This window comes from Myodes glareolus, chromosome 16, assembly GCF_982192425.1.
Source record: "Myodes glareolus chromosome 16, mMyoGla1.1, whole genome shotgun sequence".
Lineage (NCBI taxonomy): Eukaryota > Metazoa > Chordata > Mammalia > Rodentia > Cricetidae > Myodes > Myodes glareolus.
The window spans coordinates 12294736-12312821 of record NC_142041.1 but is presented as its reverse complement, the minus strand read 5'-3'; positions in this window follow the sequence as shown (position 1 = coordinate 12312821).

Here is an 18086-nt window from a genome sequence, read left to right as displayed (position 1 = left end):
CTAGCGTCTGGGGTAGGACGAAGATGTGTGGGTGGACCTCCCCTGTGGAGAGCACAGAGCAGGCTACTATGGCAGAGGACCCGTGTCGTTGTTTCAGATGACAGAGGCAGGTGATCTCTGCCTGAAGAAGGAAGGAAAGAGGGGACAATGACACACTCTTCTTCCGGCAGACCCTCATCACAGGGAGCTGCTATTACTTTCATCTTCAGAGTTATGCTGCCTTTCCAAAGCCAGGTGCTTTTCATCTTACTAAATTGCGTCAAATTGAGGAAGCTATGATCTATTGTTGAGTTAGTAATTCAAGTAATCTATGTCAAAAGGGAAGTAAGGTTGAACAAAAGAGCTCCAGGTAGGAAGGAGAAACTGCAGCTTAGAAGTTCAAGGAACGAACACTGAACTCCTTCTATATAATTAAAAATTATACCACTTAGAACACAATTGCAAAAACAAATTACACCTCAAAGTTTTATGCCTAATTATATGATTTAATGCAGCAGATTTAAAGAAAGGAAAAGCACGACTCATTTTTGTTCGTGTGCCAAACATTAATCCTTACTGGTATTTTTCAGGGTCCATTTTTTTTTATTGTTGCAGGGAAATAATTAAAGCTATTATAATTAACATTCCGGTGACTCAAGAACTCTGAGTATTGTGAGCACCTGCTGATATATGAGACATAAAATAATATAGTCTCATGGAAAAATCCTGCCAATTTAAAGTGATTTGATAATTAACCATAGATTTTCTTAAAGGGAAATTTCCAGAATCACTATGGGCAAAGCTGTAACCTAGAAATCGCTAAACTTTCATTTGTGACTTGATTTCGAGGATGTTCACAATCCAAAGATACTAGCTGATTCGTTTTGGCAATGGTTGGTGTGCAGATTAAAATGCTCATGTGCATTTAAAGCCACAATCCCTCGTTCTCAATGCAATAGTTTCAGAGAAGGAAGTGCAGCTTTGTTCGGTTGACAGCTGTGCAGCTCTGAAATGCAATCTGGCTGTTTTCCCTGAGCGCCCTTTCAAGGCAGGCATCATTCCTACAGGATCCCGGAGTTTCCTTGAGAACAGGATAGCAGCCATTGGTCCTACACAAAGTCTTTAACCAAGCTAGGTCTACTGTCTTGTTTTATTCAACTCACGGCTAAAAATTTCAACTTCATTTTTCCCAGAAACAAGATGCTGGGGTTTAAACTTTTCTTCTAGATTTCACCTTTTGTCACAGAAATTGGGGAAAGGCCACATGGACTGCGACAGGCTTACTAGTTTTCTAGATTAGCTGTTGTTCTTCACATCCAGTCTTTTTTTTTTTTAACCTCCGGTGGATTGAAAATATTTGAGAAATAGAAGCTGTGTCTGTACCGAACATGGACAGACATTTTTCTTGTCATTATATTCTTCAAAATAGAGAATAGCAATTATTTACATTCCTCTTCCATTGTGTGAGGTGTCAGAGGAGTCCTGAGGAGACTTCAAGTGCACCGATGGATATAAATAGGTTACATACAGCTATTTTCGTTTTTATGGGATAGCCTAACCATCTTGTGAGGTTTTGTGGTCGGTTCTCCATGATGGTGCTCATGGCTGGATCACCTTACTAAGAATTCCGCATCTGGGAATTATGTGCTGTTGGATAGAATTACTGTGGAGCAGAGGTTCGAGTTCTGGTTTCCACTGTGTTATTCATTAGCTGAAGGACTTAGAGTATCAGTTGCCATTTTTACTTGCGCATATGTGTATATTCATGTTTTGTGAATAGGGAGGGGGCAGAGGTCAACCACGGGTGTCAGAACTCAGGAGTCATCCCCGTGTTTCTGAGGCAGAGTTTCTCACGAGGTCTAGCATTTGCTGCACGAGTTAGACTGGCTGGCACATGAGCCCCTGGGGTCTTTCCAGCCATTTCCTTAGCGCTGGTATTGTAAGCTTGGACCAGCCTGCCTGCTTTTCCCTTGGTTTCAGGTTGTAACCCAGGTCCTCATATTTATTTGGCAAGAACTTTATAGACTACCCTCCCCTCTCCAGTCTCCAGATGCCATTATTTAAGCCTAATTTTCTCATCTATAAAACCATAATGATTCCTGCTTGAATAATGCCTACATTTGGGTGGCATCTTACTGTAGGTTGGAACAACATTTATATAAACAAGTGTATGATTTATCGTGTTTTAAACTAGGTAAAGTATTTATGAGGTGAATCTGAGGCTCAAAGCCATAAACATACAATAAGCTGTCAAGGAAGAAAATGAGCTCCCCACCATGGGAAGTGATGGGTGCCAGAGGAGTCTGCATACAGGCGCTTGGTGCTGTGGAGAAGGCTCAAGCATCAGACTGGTAAATGAACTATTAACTTGCATGATTCCTAAAAACTTGAGGGTCTCCAGTAGTGTACTGGAGATTTGTACAAACTAGAGCTAGGAAAAATGAAGATTAAAGATCTTAACTCAGTGTAAGTTTTAATAGATTTACGTTTTGCCTATAATCCTCAAAAGGCTATTGTAACTAGTGTGTTTGGCAAGTGTAGTTAGTTGTATCTTTTCTACTTATTGCTTAGAGTCTAGGTTGGAAGCAGAATGGGATAGTAGGATCAAAGGGGTGTAGGAGAGGGATAGCTAACATTAAAGGTGTTTGAAAAAGTCACACATGCACACACAAATGTACACATGCACACACATATGCATACATGCAATCGAGTTTAGTTGGAGCTACTTTACACATGGGAAAGTGCTCCTTTTAGAATGCACAGGTTGTCAAATTAAAAGCTCAGTGGCAGGCGTAAGATACTTCCCTTACATTGTTGGTTAAGGGAGTCCTAGACACCGCCAAAACAAATCAGGCTGTTGCTATTGCCCTTGACTTCCAACCAGAACCTGATGCTGAAGATTGTTGCTGAAGACCCTGCCTATATTGATCTCCGGGCAAGGAGAAATCAAGCTCGTAATGATTTGAAAGCCCCCTCCACTAGCTAGCCTTCATTATACCAGAAAGTGTTATATAAGCTGCGGGTGGAGAAAACTCATCGATAGTCTTACCCAGCTGTAAAAATTGTGAGATACAGGGCTGGAGAGATGGCTCAGAGGTTAAGAGCATTGCCTGCTCTTCCAAAGGTCCTGAGTTCAATTCCCAGCAACCGCATGGGGGCTCACAACCATCTGTAATGAGGTCTGGTGTCCTCTTCTGGTCTGCAGACATACACACAGACAGAATATTGTATACTTAATAGATAAATAAATATTTTAAAAGATTGTGAGATACAAATGAGATCATCCTGCAAAGAGGCCCACAGGTGCAATAGGGGCATGATAGTTATGGGGCTAACAAACTGCTTTCTGCTTTCTGACTTATTTAGGACTTGCTCTACAGAAAGAAACTCATGTCTGATACTGTAAATCTTCCCATGGTTTGAGAGCTCCTGAGCCCTAGGTGTTAACCTACTATTATTTTACTAAATGAATGTAGAATATTCTGAGGTATGTGAGAGCCTAGCAGCAGGCACTGTCAGAGTTTCTGATTGTGCCTAGCCAAGGAGGGGAGACCATGTGATATCAATGGGTTGGAACTCCTGGGTGCTGGGAGGGTATGTAAGTCTTTCTCCATTGTTAAGTAACTGAGTCTTCTGTATGCCTTCTACCTGACTCCCATTGTCTGAGCCCTTGATGCACTGCCTTCCTCACCCCTTCCCCGAGGAAGACGTTAGGTCCCAGCTACAAATGAACAAGAGTATCAAACTGACCTCTAAATATGTGTCTCTACATCCATTGACCACTGCCACTCTCAGTGAGCAGCAGTTAATGTGGATGCTCACGCCTGATGAATGTGCAGAGAGTAAGGTTCTGAGGAGTGGTCAGCCATGAATAGGACATCAAACCGTCCTCCCATCCTCCCAAGACTCAGGGACCTTTACAGGACAGAGGGTGGGAGGAGTATGAAAGCCAAGGTTCCGGGAGGACCAGGGTAAAACACAGTCCTCTAAGCATGGGAGGAATCTGCTTTTATAAAGCCAGTCACCATTCAGCATGGGGGAAGAAGGGCCTAATGAGCCTCTGCCCATAGCTGAGAAACTGTTGGTGGTTGGTATGACAGGGATACTCTTTTTTCTTTAAGTGTGTGACCTCTGGTTAGTTGATTATACTCCAGTGGATGGCACCATGCCCATAGATATATGAAAAGAGAATTAAAGAGAATAGACACTATCTATCTATCTATCTATCTATCTATCTATCTATCTATCTATCTATCTATCTATCTATCTATGTATTTATGTATCTATGTATCTATCTATGTATCTATGTATCTATCTATCTATCTATCTATCTATCTATCTATCTATCTATCTATCTATCTATCATCTATCTACCTCAAGAGGATATTAATTTGGGAGGTGCCTGGGGAACATGAGAGGTAGATCCAAAAGTAATTAAAAGGAGGGATGGGAGTGAATGTCATCAAATATATTGTATGCATATTACAATATTAATAAGTATTAATATTTATAAATATTAAACTAATATTAATAAATATTAATATTGTTACAAGAATTAATAAAAATATTTTATTTAAAAAGGATAAACATTCATATAAAGGCCAACATTGTTTTCTCACATGCTGTTGTTCCCATTGTCTTGGTATCTTTTAGTCACCTAACAATGACTGGGCAATGGTATAGCCTCAAACGCTCAGACAGATCGTCACAAGCATTCCTTAAAGATAGGACATTAGTCAAACTGATGTCTTCTGGTTGTTACACAAAGGATAAATAAAAATTATGTTACTAAAGAAGAGATCATGAATCAGGGAGGGAGGTGGTGGAACTTGGGGAACTAGAAGGTGAGGAGCAGGAGAGACACATCTGCTCATGTGTGAAATTCTCAAAAACCATACATTATCTCCCTACTATGCGTCAAAGAAAGATGTGAATTCTTCAAAATCCACAGATCTAGATGACATTTTGGAAGACTTTTTTTCTTTTTCTTTTCTTTTTTTTTTTTTAAATTAGAGATATGTTACAGGGTATATATTTCAACAGTTCCAAGTAGAACCTGGAATTTTTACTTGTCAGTGCTACATTATACAAATTATACAAATCTATGCCTTAAAGGGTTGTTGAGGCTGTATTTCTGTGTATTGTTTACTCTACATTATCTGGAAGGATTAGTCTATGGGCACATGCCAGAAAGGAACCAGGTGTGTTTTGATAATGATACGGGAATGCAGAGGCTCTTCCTAGTCTTTGTTAGCAGCCAGGCCATATTTCATGTCTTGTTTGTGTATTTGTATTGGGTGCTGTTCCTATGGTATGGGACCTTAGAATCATCAGCAACACATCCATAGTTGCTGCACGAATGACGCGTTACTATTGTAAGACCATGGAGTGTGCTACCGTTCACACACACCCAAGACTTTGATAGACATGCTAGGTTCTCTCCACCCGCCACTTTGAAGAACTAGAACTTAGCTTAGGGGGAAGCATACCTTGTTAGAGCCAATAAAGCCAGCACTGAGGGTCTTATATGTAGTCACAGTTCCACCATGTTGGACAGATCAAATTGATGGGGTGTTGATTGAGAATATCATGGAAGAGTGATCAAGGAGTCCAGTCATCACCGTTACATCATCCACATGCACACATACACATGTTTGCACACATCTGTACACACATGTACCAAAAACTTAAGCATACATACACACATACATGAATACTGCACACATATACATGAAAAACTACAGTGCTACTGAATATGCACAGACATTTTCTTTGCCATTATTTCCTAAATAATATGGCAGAATCATTTGCACAGTAGTAGATATTGTGAACAGTCTTTTGACAATGAAGTTTATGGTATGATGTGCATATATTAAACCATGCTGCAGAGGACTTCCGTGACACTGGGTTATGGAACAAATATCCTCCATTACAGGTTAGGGAATGCCTGTATGCACCCTTTGAAATTCTTGTTCTCTTTAAGCATTAAGAAGAAAAAGAAAAAAAATAGTCTAAATATCAATAACCTTTGTGTTTTCTGAAATCAGATTAAAATAATCTTATTTTTTCCATATACACAGGTAGATACTTTTTGTGTACTACATAATTTGGGCCTTAGGACAATTTTTAGTTCCATCCTGAAAAGCCTTTTGTAGAAGAAAAAATTTGTATTTTAATAACCAAAGGTGTAGTAAGGAGGCTAATTGTTAGTTCCTGGCTGCTTTGCAGTTACCATTTGGTCTGTTACAGTATAGAGAAGAGGAAGGCCTGGGTGTACCTCTCCAGCCCACCTTTGGCCCGTGGCTCCTGGGGCTATCTAGACACTGCTCCATCATTCACTAGTGAAATGGCATGGTAGACAGAGAAGGGTGAGGTCAAGAATGTCCAGAAACATTCAAACAGTCCTGCACACTCTGGTCTAAACCATAACTGGGGAAGCTGGAGGAGTAAACTTTCTCCCAAAGCATATGTCCTTGTGGCCCTGAAGTTCTTTGTAACCGTCAGCCCGGAGGCTGACAAATGACCCAGAAAAAGAGGTCAATGGCCTTTCCCTTTTTACCCTCCACCTCGGGACGGTGATGCTGGGAAATGACAGGGAGAAAATAAATTGGTTACTTAAAAAGTACAAAGCAGTGCCCCCATTGGCCTGTTTAAAAATGCCCAGTTACTTTCCGGAAGGGCCTTGTATAGGTTCACTGGCAGAATTTGTTAAGACAAAGTGGCTCACGAATAGGGGCAAACCACACAGGGATGGTTACCAGGTAAACTGATTGACACAGGGCAGACAGAAGTGGGTCTTCTGCTGTGTGGCTATGTTCAAACGACCACAGCAAACAGACTGATCAATATATTGCCTGCTTTCTGGGTCTTATTTTATTCGTATTTACCTTTCAGTAAAGAGCATCTATAGTACACGTTGAGTTAAGACATGACTTTTGTTGTGAGGGCAGCAGGCGGGATGGTGGAAAGTGGGCCCTTTGGTGAATAAACCCTGCCAGAAGTAGAATGTGCCTAGGATGCATAGCAGAGGAGAGAGGACCAACTCTTCAGTGCCAGCACAGCATCACTTCCCCGGGCCTGCGGGTTAGGTTTGAGATACGACAGACAAGACGGCAGATCCAGAATCAAGAAGGTATATGATGACGGCTAATCTTGTTTACCAAACTGATTGGATCTGGAAGTAATTAAGAGGAAGTAACTGGGAACTCCAGTGAGGGATATTCTTGATTGTTTTATTTAAAGTGGGACGTCCTGCTCTACATGTGAGTGGCATCTTCGGTGACTTTGCTTTTGCCTGCTTGCTTTCATTCCTGCTGGCAAGTTTATCTACTTTGTTTCTGTTTCTGCTGCTGTTACTTTGCTGAAACTAGTGCCCAGCTTTGAGATTCCAATGTGAGCAGGAGACTCTCCGAGGCCTTCAGCTCTAGATTGGGAGCACTGAGACATCCAGTCTTAGGGACTGAGCTACCAGGTTCTCTGGTGAGAGAGCAATGGTTGGACTACTTAGACCATATCATGTGAGCCAATCTAATAAATCCCCTTTTAATGTGTGTTAATTCTGTTACTAATATTGATACCTAAGCAAAAAGTAACTGAAAAACATAGAGAAACACATTTCAGACTCTATCCAGTTCCTTTAGGTATTAAGGCTGAGAAGACATTTGTCTGGTAGATGAATGGATGTGAAGAATGAGATCTCGAGTGGGTTGCCTGTTTAGAACTGTAGGTCATGTTAAAAGGGCAGTGATCAGGAGTCAAGGGTGGGTGGGACAGAGAAAATGGTGAATTGTCAAGAAGATCTAATTTTTGTGTTTAATCCATTATTATAATATATTCATGGAATAAAAATGAGCTACCTGAAACTAGGCACACAGAGGCACTGCCCTCTGTTTCATGCACACATTTTTCCTTCCCACTGAATAAATAAATGTTGGATAATATGGAGTTTTGTGCATCATTAGAAAACTCTTTGCTTGAATCATGATGGAGAATTTCTTCTTGCTGTTCTCATTCCCTCTGCCCTGGGAAGGAGTATAGAAAGGAGGGGACTAAAAAGAAAAAGGAAAGACAAGAATTGCATCTAAGTAAAAATAATAAAAAAAAATGTGAACTCTTGGTTGACTAGAAGCCCTTGGGTGAGCACACATCCTTATTTTGAGGATACAAAGTAGCAGAGTTGCAACAACCAGCGGTGACTGATAGAGGGATCAAACGGGCTGGGGGAATCCGTAGGTGCATATCCCGCATTCGTTTGCAAGGGACTCTTGCCTTAACTAGAAGAACAGAAGAATTTCTTGCCTGGAGCAGATGGCTGCTTCATATTCTAAATCATGTTGGGGACTGCTCAGATATCTTTGGAATGTGCATCCTCCCTTGTAGTACCCCCTTTCTTTACCCCACTTCTTGGTGCTCATGGCCTCCTGTCTGGTCCTAAGATGTGTGCTTTCTGATCCCCAGAGATCTGTTGTCCGTATTTCCTTTCCTGTGCCATCTTTTTACCATACCCAGTATGCAATGCATGCTTTGTTTATGTTCAGATAGTCACACTTTGTAGCCCAGGCTGCCCTGAACTCACTATGCAGCCTGAGCTGGCCTCAGACTTGTAGAAATTCTTTGGTCTCAGCATTCCCTGTGTCACCCCATTCGTCTTAATTAAGGATTAATTGAATTAATAAATCAAGATGGCATGAAAACTTTCCTTGGTGTGTCTGTATTTTTGTGTGTCCCAGTTAGGGTTACTATTTCTGTGGTGAATTATCTTTACCAAAGCAACTTGTGGAGGGAAAGACTGCTTGGTGTTTCATCACAGCAATAGCAGTCCTAACTAGGGCACTCTGTATAGTCTGATACAACAAATTACTGCAGACTAGAAAAACAACAGATTTGTAAAAAGTGTATGTGTATGTGAGTGTGTGTGTGTGTGTGTGTGTGTGTGTGCTCATGCATATGTGTCTGAATGCAGACCACAGGAATTCTGGGATTCCAGTGCTTCCTGCTAGTGCATTTGACTTTTACGTAGGTTCTGTGGATTTGAACTCAGGTCTTCATGTTTGCTCAACAAACTCTTTTACCCACTGACTCATCTTCCATTCTTAAACAAGAGGAATTTATTTCACCTTATTTTGGAGGGTGAGGGTCTGATGTTTCTGGTAGGAGCCCTATTCACAGTTTGCGGGTGACTGTTTTGTTCCTGTAACCTCACATAGGGAGATATATAGGGAAGTAAGCACTGTGCTCAAGACTTAATCACCTCCTAAAGACTTCATTTTCAAAACCTCCTCACTGAGGCTTGGGTTACTATTTCAGCACAATCATGGGAAGCTCGTGCAATTACCCCCATACTGTACATCTTCTCACTGGTAAACCCCTGCCCCTCTGATTCCTTCCCAGAGTTCCTTTCTCTGCCCGGAACTCCTGCCTATCCTCTCCTACTTAGGCATCAACCATTCGACTCTTTATTAAACCAACCACAAGGTGCCTTAGATAGGTGAGGTAAAACAGAGGCACATCTTCATGGTGTACAAAAAGGTTATCCCACAATACCCGGGCAATTGTCTTCTTTTGAGAAGGCTCAGCTGAGCAGGCCCAGGCCAGGTATGAGGTGGCGGAGGTTGTGCTGTGTGCTACCATACCTCCTTGTACAATAACTTCTGCCCCTTTAAACTTTACACACACGATAAAAGCCTGGGCTGAACTTTGAGAAAGCGTCAAGAAGGAAAGGACGGGCTTTTGGGGGGCCCATGTCATTATGATATCTGATTTTCAGTTGTGGGGACAGTATGTTTGTGACTTTTCGTGTCTGCCTACTGCTTGTGTGCATATGTGTGGACAGGGCTCTCTGCATAGGATGGCGGTGCCTTGGCTTCTGCACCTACCAGGGTACCTTTGCCGCTTTGGTCTATCACATAGAGTCTGAAGTCTGTTGTTCTGGCAGGATTGCTTCTTGTCCGGTTCCATCCTTCAGAACCCATTAGGACATGCCCTGCATGGTCTCAGCAATATGACCACTGCAAAGGACCAGGCTCACACTGTTTCCTAGATGCCCTGCCAAAGAAGGTTTTAGGCAGACCTTGCCAAAATCATACCAAACGGCTAAGTTCCTCCTTTCCCTTTGTTTGCAGAGTGGTGTCATGACAGACATTGTCTAGAAGGCACAACAGTCACCTCAGTATGGACATATATTATGATTATATAACCCTTACAATGAGATTTCTCAGTCTCCGTGCTCCTAGTATGTCAAGCTGGGTGGGTGTTTGCTGCGTGGGTGTTTCATCCATTTCGCAGTATGTAGCAGGACCTTGAGCTTGTGTGTACTGAATACAGGTTCTACCTCCCCTTCCATGGTGTTCCGTATCTCTAGACATTGCCCAGTGTCTCCTGGGACAAACTGCCCTGACTGAGAACCATTGTTCTACCCATAGACTGGCTCAGTCACTTTAGACAAGGGCTTCACGCGTCGGATACTCAGTTTCCCCACAGTACGGTGGAGACAAACATGTCCCTACTCTGTATCCCAGGCCAGGTCTGCATCAGGCACCCTGCACACCAGAAGGAAACTTGCACGAACTCACGGAAGCTGCATGCATCTCATAGACCCTGCTATTGCTGCTTGCTGCTGTGCGTTTATTTTTGTCAGTGGAGAGAGATAAGGCAAAATCCAGGCCCCTCACAAAGTTCCCATACTTCCTCCGAGACCAGAAGAATCTGTGAGGGGAGGCAGGCTCCACGCCGCTTCATCTCAGCAGTCAAAATGCTTCAGACAGCCTTACCTCTCGGGGTGTGTTCAGCCTGTGGAGTGCCAGAATGAGAGAAAGGAAAGCAAGCCCACCGGGGACTTGGTTTGGGATCATGTCACACGGCTGAGGATGTGCCAGTTCTGTGGAGCCTTGCTTATCAGAAAGTGAAATATTCATGGTGTCCCACATGGATCCCTATTTCCAGCGCCTCAGTGACTCATACAGGGGTTCATTGTCTCATAGGAAAGGCTGTCACTCTGTCATGCTTCAGAGACATGCTGATGAAGAAACCAGACATTTTGTTCCCGATGCCTAGCTTCCTCCACCAACGAGGGAGATTTAATCTTAAAACTGTCAGGAGAATGTATTGGAGCCGAGCATGCTTCTTGGGGAATATTTATTAGACTAGATTAATCTTAGGATGTTCAGCAGAGTTTCAGCTGGGAATAAGGGTGTGCACTAATGCAAAGGAAAGAAAGGGGCACATCTGTCCCCAGAGAGATTCAGTATGGCTGATGGCACAAGTGACCACAGACAGGGGTGGCCTCGGCGTTTCCAGTGTCCTAGAAAGTTGGTGATGAAGGCTCTCCTTTAGAAAGTGACTTTGAGAAGACTAATATCTTCTATGTCCTCTCCCTTCTTGTCTCTGGGACCTGTGGGGCTTGTGGCAGTGGCCATTTGGGGGGTGAACACAGCAGCTTGGCAGATATAGGTGCAGTGTTTTCCAGAAGCAATCTCGACTGGGCCATGCAGAGTCCTGGGTATGTTCCCCTCAGCCCCATGTCTGCTAAGTGCTCCAATGCTGTCCACTTTCTACATTTAGACAGACGTCATAAGGCTATGCGCTGATGGGCCATTGGCCACCCTTTACCAATAGACAAGCGCCTGTCCACAAACTAAGAAGGAAATAGCTCCAATGTTTCCTATTCATATTAGTCATCTTTTTTGTGAAAACATTTTATTAGTTTTTAACTTTTGACAAAGTTTTGCTGATATGCAGCACAATATTATCTTGCTCCCTTTACTTTCCTTCACTCCCCTATTCAAAACCTTTTAACTTCCTGTAATATCTTGAGGTAAGTCTCTTCATGTCAGGGTTCTTCAGAGAGCTGTTTCCTGAATCTGGAACATCTTCCTCTTCTGTCTAGACACAGTTTAACACCTGATGGAGATTCAATTCCCCGGAAACTCACGTAAATGATGGCAGAGCTTATATGTTCTGCACCAATTCTCTGCAAGCTTAACTTTTGTGTGATTGCCTTAGAAATGATGTTTATCTTGTTTATAATGTTTTCTTCCTAAAATGCAAGCATGTCCTTGGATTGCATAAGCTAGCCTATAGCAGGAACTATTTGTTAGTTCTTTTATAAGATGGCACCTTAGTTACCATCTACTGCTGCGATGAGACACCATGACCAAGGCAACTTATAGAAGAGAGCATTTAATTGGGGCTTGCTTACAGTTTCAGAACCTTGGTCCATGAACATCATCATCCTGGTGGGGAGCAAGATAGCATACAGGCAATTATGGTTCTGGAGTATTAGTTGAGTAGCTGGTCATATCTGATGAGACGGGGGTGGTGGTGGTGGGAGAGATAAGGGGGTAGAGAATGCCCTGAGTGACCTATCTCCTTCAGCAAGGTCATACCTCCTAACCCTTCCCAAATAGTTCCTCTAACTGGGACCAAGATCAAGGTTTGAAATATATGAGCCTATGAGAATCATTTCACTCCAACCTCCACAGACAGCTTTTCTAAGATTCTAGGAGAATATCAGGAGAGAGGGGGAAAAGAGAGAGAGAGAAAAAGAGAGAGAGAGAGAGAGAGAGAGAGAGAGAGAGAGAGAGAGAATGTTGACTGACAACCGTCCTCTCTAGCTTTCAGAAAGTGGAGTTTGGGCAACTGTGAGCTTAGCCATCCACAGAATTGCTACTTTTAGTACATGAATAATACATAATACAGTAGACTTGTGTTCCCCTTTCCACTGACAGTCTGGATTAGGAAAGAAACAGTCTCTGCCTCATCAGGGCCCAGCACAAAACTGGTGTTGTGTATGCACTGTGGACAGGAAAGGAATGAATATCTACAGAAAGAAATGTTCTCTTCCTCCTTGCCATTCCACTGTGGTCCATGGCAGTAGACAGTAATTGTAAATAAGACCAGTAAGAATAATTTTTTCTTGTCTAGAGACAAGGAGCTTCCATCCTTTTGTTGTTCTGTTTCACAGTCCCAAGGGAGTGGTTGTGATTGGTCCCTTTGGGAGGGCAGGCTGGAACTAATTGGCTCCCCTCTTTCTGCTGTCCTATGCTCACTGCCCCAAGGGAGTGGGAACAATTGGCCCATTTGAGAGAGCAGGCTAGAACTTGTTGGATGCCATCCTTCTTGTCCTGATTTGTTCATACAATTTATGTTTGGGTCAATCATTTCTTCTTCCTCACAGAATGGTCTGCTGTCCTCCAGCTCCGTCCATGAGCTGGTCAGAAGGCACAGCCATCAGTGCATTAGTAGATGCTCCATTGTGTCTGCAGGTACATACTACATTCAGTCCCCACAAATCTGATATGTTTATCCCAATCCACTCGCCTCTGAGTCTTCTTCATCAACTTTCGAACTCTGAGAAGAGAAGGAGCCATGACTAACTATCACTCTAGATGGGGAAGTGATACATTGAAATTATGTGGAAGGCACACTTGCCTTCCCGTAGCTCTGCTGTTGCCTCTCAAAGTCAGCCCTCCACTCTTGCACTACCTCAAGGAGACTCGGGGTTACCCACTGGGGTTCAGAAAGAAGTGGGCAGCATACCTTCCGAGCATCATGCTTGGCTCTGGGCAGCTTCCTCTACCACCCTGAGTTGGAATGCGTTGTGTCTTCCAGAGTGTGGGAGCGAGGCAGGGTGCGGTGCAAACTCAGGCAAGTAGGTCTCCAAAGATGCTTAACTTGCCTTAAGGAGTCTATTCCTCTTCACCCAGGCAGGGCACCTGTAGAAACAGCTGCACCCAAGACTAGCTTGGTAAATCAGTGACTTTACTGGGGTTACCTATGGGATCATGGGTAGGCAGGACACTGGGTAACTCTGGCAGCTGTAGCAGGATCATGGGTGAAGTGTGGTTATGAAAGCTGCATCACTGGGCTCCCTGGGCAATTCTATGCAACTCTCCAGGAGTCTTCTTTTCTCTGGCTATTGTTACTTCTCATGTGAGCTAAGAGAAGGGTCTTACTAATGTTGTAATTATTCTGAGTTTCCTGGATTCCCCTGGGTCTTCCCTCTAGAAGAGACTGTTTCAATCTTGAGGAAGCAGGTACACATCATAGTTTACTTCTTCCTTTGGGCTCTCACATGCTGGCCATTGTCCTTCTTCCTCATCACCCTGGGGTTGGAGACCAGGATGTTCCTGTGTCCTGAAGCTCTGAAATACTCAAACCAGCAAATCTCAACCTATTTGGGTATTCTCTCCTGTCCCCTTGTCACCTCTGATTCCTGGCGAACCCTGTAGCTTCTGTGTGGCCCTATAGTGTGGCATGGCCACCTTCCATAAAGTCTGAGTATAATAACACACTCTTTCAAAGGCCGTCTCCCCTGACCTGTTGTTATTTCGATAATAATAAAGCCTATATTTCAAATTAGGAATTACTGAGTGGAAAGAGCTGAAAATGAAAAAAAAAAAGCTAACATAGCCACCATGGAGTTCTGTAAGCAGTTAGGCTAATTGTCATACAAATATTTACTAATTTTTAAATGAAGACAGTGTCTAGGATGGAGAAATTCAATAACCTTCCCAAGGTGACATTCCAAGGAACAGGGGAGCAGGCGAGGACACACACTAGCGGAAAACAAAGACGGGGACGGACATGGCTGTGGGCTGGCTCCAAAGTGAAGAATCCCATGCTATAAGAAGAATCTGAAATCTCCGTGATGCCATTCCTCTGTCACTGCAGACAACCCAGCTGGTCCCTTTACCAGAAAGATCTCTCTGCCCCTGGGTTCTTAATGAATTCTAACAAAATCCAAGGGATTGGCTGGACTCCCGTCAGAAGTCTTCCGCTTATCAGCCGAAGACAGAGCCAAGTTTTCAGAAATCCCCGCTGATCTCAGACTCCTGTTCTCACAGCCCAGATACCACGGAGATAACTGAAGTTACTGAATCATGTCAAGTCCAACCAAACAGAGCAGCTTCGCAGCTTCTCATTGCCTTGCTTCTATTTCTTCAAGGCTCTAGGGAGTGAGCTGTGGAAACTCCCAAATTCATTTTGCAATTGCATGTCAACCTCCATACCTCCCTACTCAAGGGAAGGCAAAAACTAGAATTCAGAAACATGCGGCACAGCCCCAGCTTTATTTACACCGTGTCAAAGCAAAGAGCTGAAAACCCAGGTGCTGCCCTCCGCCTCCCTGCCAGCTTCGGCTTTCTGGATTCAAAAGTCCTTTGACTTTTCCCTTTCTGCCAGATTCTTTGTTAGTTAAAGGAAACAGACTTCACTCAATACACATGTGTAGGGTACACAGTCAAGTGTTTCCAAGCCCATCTGGACAAACCACTACTGAAGAAATGCCAGAAGAGGAAGCGCTAGTTAGGAGCCCCAAACTCAGAGTCCATGGTCAAAACCACCTGGTTGATTTCAGAACTCACTTTAAAGAGCAGCCATTGGACAGAACCTTGTAGAGCCAGCTGGGCAAGCATATCCCTCTGGTTCATTATCTCCTTCAGGAATGCCTCCTATAGTTCTTTTTGTTTGTTTATTTTGGAGGTTCAGAAACAAATTTTATCTTCCAAAAATTAAAAATGGTTGAACATAAGCATAGCTCTGACGATTCTCTTAAGATCACCTGCTAGGATGAACAGCTCCGAGGAATGCAACCCTTCAGGGTCATCCTGGGAATTTAGATGTTCATCCCTACAGCCACATGGATTTGGCAGCTATAAATATGTTGTGAAAAAGGACCACAGCCTGTCAACTGAGGCCCTGCATCTATCGTGTTTTGTTTTAGCAATTACTCGGTAGAGCAACAGACCTTTGGTAGATTGTTGTGGTCCAATACTAGCACTTCTGGTGGTTGGAGTCTATTCTCCAATGTTGTCCATTTTGTGGCATCCAGAAGAAACACTCCAGTTTTAGCTCTGATAGTCTGTACTTGGGGAAATCAGGGTCCTTGGTCCCTCAGCTGGAGATACGTTTGTGTACCACATACTGTCACACTCTCTGCTCCATTCTGGTGGTGTTAGTTTAAAAGGTAACCATCACAATCATTCAGTGACAAGCAGTGTATGATGTCATAACCTTGAAAGGTCCTCAAGGCATGAAGAAGTCAGACTGTGTGGGATGGAGTTGTCCTGGCCTTGTGAGGCACTCTGCTTGACTCTGGGGTTAGAGGGATGAAGCTTGCTTGGGTTTCTGCCACCAGAAACAGAGGGAAGTCAAATAACTCCTATGCAGGTGTGCCATGGCATTCTTTTGAAGATGTAGGGATGGAGAGCCTTGAACTGGAATCCCAGGAAGATCTTGAGGATACAGAAAAGGCCTGATGGCTGCGGGGCGCTGGGGGCCAGAGGAATGGCTCTCGGGTTGGCAGACTTTGGTGTGAGACCTGGTGAGGGAGGGGAAGAGAGCTGCTTTGACCTGTTGGTCCTCCTCCAAGGACATTTGCTGAATCTGAAGGTGCTAATGCTTCCCCTCTGGCATCTCTTTTGTAGTGGTTTGTCCGTGTGTGCTTGGGAACTGTTAGCTGGTAAGGGTCACAGCCCTGCACGTGACTATTTTGTGGGGAAATTTAGAGGGTTCTTTGCTTAGGGAAGTTCTATGAATTGTTGCTTCTTATTCCTTGGGGAATTATTGACACTTCCTTTTTTTAATTGAAATCCGGAAACTTGCCCCAGCAAGGCAGCAACCCTATTACAGATGACTGACAGCTTTGTGTGCTGATTGATTGTGTTCCTCAAACCGGGGCCTGGGGTGCTGAGTTCTTCCCTATCTGTTGGGATCTGACTTCTCACGACATATTAGAAACTGAAAAACAAATCGGGATAATGTTGGAGGAATCTTGATTATACTTGAAGATTTAGATTTCCCTGACTTGGTTTAAAAAGAGTGGGTTTTTTGTGCATCAGGTAAATTGGAAAATTTACATGACTATTTAATACAAAGCTTGAATAATTAACAGATTTGAAATTGTTTCAAATTTTACTCTTAAGCTAGCCGGTCACAGCGGTTTCAGGAGCCCAGCGCTAGGCTCCAGTAATGAATCACAGGGCTCAGCTCACACGCTAGTCCGTTATCCCCTGACCCTGATTTTATCCCATTATTCTTGCTGGAAGAAGTTTTTCTTTTCATTTTATGGGTCATCTGTAATGAGTAATACATTTCATCGTGACAAGCTACCTTTTATAAAAACATTAAAATACAAAAACCAAACCAAGATCCTGCAAGAGATAAAGTGAGCTGTAGTTGTTGTGTAGTCCACACCAACGCAGTCGCCAGAGAAGAGGGAACCTGACTTGAGGAATTTCTTTTATCGGTTTGGCCTGTGCACATGCTTGTGAATCCCCTCCACCCCCCCCCCCACCAATTTCTCTGTAGTTTTGGTGCCTGTCCTGAAACTTGCTCTGTAGACCATGCTGACCTCGAACTCACAGAGATCCAGCTGTCTCTGCCTCCCAAGCACTGGGACTTAAGGCAGATGCCACCACCACTTGGACTGTGAAGCATTTTCTTAATGGCATACAAGGGAGGGTCTAGCTCCCTGCTGGTGATGTCATCCTGGGCAGGTGGTTCCGGGGGGGGGGGGCATAGAAAGCAGGCCGGCAGTGGAGAGTCATTCCTTCATCAAGAAAAACAAAATTATTAAATTCTCAGATGAATGGATTGAGCTAGAAAAAGCCATCCTAAGTGAGGTAATGCAGACCCTAAAAAACAAATATTATAGGATTTTTTTCCTTCTATGTGAATGTTAGCTTTTAAGCTTTTGTGATGTGTGCTACAATCTGGATAACCACAGAGGTTAGGTATCTAGGAAAGGACTGAGGGTGTGGATCGGGGGGAGAAGATCTCTCAAGAAAGAGGAAATACAGTGTTATGGAAAGATAAAGGGGAAACCAGAACAAGAAGATTTGACAGGGAGAGGGATGGGGAAGAAGAACACAGGAGGGAATGTGGAGAGGGGCAACTAACACTAAAGGCCACTGAAAAATCACGTAGAAACCTTGTGCTGTAGAAGCTTCCTAATATATGCATATGTGAAAGGAACTCTCAATAGACTCACCAAATAACAGGAAGACGATGCCTGAATTAGATATCTTAAGCCTCAAAGTGAAACCTCTCATGCCAAGAATGGCTTATGTCTTGTTCATATTTTGGCCAAAGGTGTCCCATAGAACTCC